Raw genomic sequence first — 3,064 nt, 5'->3', positions numbered from 1 at the left:
GCCAGCCACAGACCCTGCTTTGTTTCTGCACTCTCAGCAGCACCGATTTGGGAGCTGCTGTAGCAGTATGCTCCCTTTTTTGGAGAGTTGGTTTTCATCTGAATCAACCCCCTGAACAAGTAGATGAAATGTCAGTAGCTGTTACCCCTAGAAATAGAATAAGCTCAAGCTCCTTTGTTTTTCTTCTGAGTTTTCTTCACTCTGAAGTCTTATTTTCTTAGTTTTGAAGGCATTTGAAAAGCCGAAGAGTTCCTACGTCACAAATAATTGCTTTACTTTGAGTGAAATCTGTGGCTGATCTCCTTCCTTAAGGAACCAGGTGGAGAAGGCTGTGTCTTCCCCCATCTGTGAATGTAATGTTCTGCTTCCACTGTGAGCTCAAACACATTGTCCAGGGAGGTTAATGAGCCACCATTCATGGAGATATTCAACATCCAACTGGACATGGTCCTGGGAAACCTGTCCAAAAAAGCTAAAATTGCATATTCACCCACGTCAGCATCAACTTCAGAACTTCTGTACTTTCTAGAACCTGAATTCTTGGCCAATTCTGTAGGACACATCCCAAAAGAAAAAAATAAAATCCGTAACTGCAAACACTTTAAAATACAGGTAATATTCCACAGTGATTGTAGGCAAATGAGAAGATGCAAGGAAGTTTTCTCATTTGTCTATGTATTCTTTTAAGAATGTTTGCTTTTTAAAAATAATTAATGGTTCATCTAAGAAATGCCTTTTAAGAAAGAAATAAAAAAATATGTATTTAGCTCTTGTCTGTTCTATTACAATGAATTATGTCATATTCAAAGATACTTTTCTCATGCCTTGGAGTGAAATTCTGACCCTTTTCAAGTAAATTAGAACTTTACGACTTATTTTATGTGGGCATTCATTCTGGATATGTTCCCTATATAAAGAAGATGCCCTCAGATGCATCTCACTTATTTTAGAAATATTCAATGCTTTTTTGTTTCTTTGGAATGTTCCAACATCCCTCTTCAAATGATGTCAGTGTATTCAGACAGTGTTTTAGCAAGTTTCTTTTTTGAGAGGGCTATGCAGGGTCATGTTTTCCCTAAGAAAACGTGTTGCTTCATGCTAGGTAACCTACTAATGAAAGTCACAAGCACAAAACCACATTACTGTGAGGTCAGGCAAAGGATGAACTTATCTAACAACATCTACTCAATGATAATTGCTTTGATGCTCCTCTGATGATTAGATAAGTGTACCAGGAACTACCCTTCTATGGAAGTGGGTTATATTACCCACTTCTGGTCAGAACGTGGCTAGGGGCTTTTATTGCAGAGACAATGAAGGGTCCTCTGCTCAGAGTTGTGTGCACAGAGTGACAGGCTGAAGGCCTTAGAGTATTATACTTTGTAGTTTTCAGATGTATTAACTATGTAGCTTTTCATTTTTGCCAGTAATTACCACAGGGGAAAGGGAAAGCAATTGTGTGCCTCAAGGAAAGGCATCTTGTGAGACAGACGCAAAGAATTTTAGAGCAAGAGACAGGTAGTAAGAGGGGTTTAAAAAAATAATAGTCTGAAATAAATAGATAAGAGAGATACTGATCCTCTTAACTTCATTCCTCCCTGTTTCGCAATGGCTTCAGCATGGTTTTGCTTGTCAATAAACTTAGCCATTCTGTCTTACACCATTTTTTTAAAAACCTGTTTTCTAACTGTTTTTTCTAACAAAATAACATTCACCAGAACCATAACCAATGAACACAGAGCAGAGTACAAGAAAAAGATGCTGAAGACTCATGTTCTCACTAGTGCCAGTTGGTGTGGCATGTAAAATGGCAGCAAAACCATTTCTCTATCCTTCATCCACTTGGATCTTCATTTACATCATGTCTGCTGTAATGACAAAAATTTAAATAGATTATAGTCATATTATAACTGAGATATCATATTGCTTCCAGAACACTCGTATCTGAAACGGAATAAATTCAATTACCCTCGTTGACACTGTTGCCACTGCTGACATTAGGTAAAACCATCCATGTGAGATGACCTTCCAAAATCACTGCTGTTGAAGCTCCACACCAAAAAATCTTAAAAACATTTTAACAAATGCTAAAAACTATTAAATTCCAGGAATGGGCCTAATAATTAATCTAATTATATTGAAATAGACGTGAAGAAAGAATAAGGTGTCACTTATAAAGAAAAATAAGATTATCTATGATTTACAGCTTGTACAAGACCTTTTGTTCCAAGGCATCTAGCAAGTGGATGTTCTCAGGCAGAAACACACCAGAACATGAAACCTTAGAAAAGAACAAAATACATTCACATGATACTCCTTACTCCACTCTTACAGAGATACATGAGTGGAAATCTGCAGGACTCTGTCTCAGGTGGGACTCAGTAGGCATTTCACTTCAATCTCAAAAGGGTGCCAGATTAAGATTCATCATTGGGAATTCGCTCATTTTGCATTTTGGAGTTTCATTTTTTGGTGTCTGTTGTAATGGCCTGATTTCATAGACCTTAGCATTATACACGACAGAAACCTTTGCTACCTACAGAGAAACAAACGAGTGGAAACTGCCACTTCTTTTCTTACATCTGATGAGAAGACCTGTTACGACCTATGAACTGCTAGTATCTGTTTGCACACCAGTAGTAATACCCGTTGTTAAATACACATCACTCAGCAAGGAAAACCCTGCATTTATTCTAACCTTTCCCTGCACTCTCTTCCTAGCAGTCTTTTTGCCTGCAAGCCCAGAGAACTGCTTAGTGCCTCCTCTTTGGAGAAAGAGCCAGGTAACCCACAGATGAGAAACTACGGCTGCAACAAGGGCGTCTTTTGATCTTCGCAGGGCATCTCCGTTGCGAAGGTACGTCCTCAGTTCCACTCCCTCGCTGTGACAAGACAAGCAGCTCCCCAGAAGCCCTGGGGCGCACAGACAGACACTCCGGCACAGCCCGTGCAGGAACACGCACACAGGCCGCTGTTCACGTGAGGCTCCACACCCGCTCACGGCGGCGCCGCTTTGCTGTGCGGCGCCTCGCAGCCCCCATCACGGCCGTGACAAGTGCCCACC

Source organism: Chaetura pelagica, unplaced genomic scaffold, assembly GCF_000747805.2.
Source record: "Chaetura pelagica isolate M959 unplaced genomic scaffold, ChaPel_1.0 scaffold636, whole genome shotgun sequence".
Lineage (NCBI taxonomy): Eukaryota > Metazoa > Chordata > Aves > Apodiformes > Apodidae > Chaetura > Chaetura pelagica.
Note: the sequence above shows the minus strand (reverse complement) of the source record.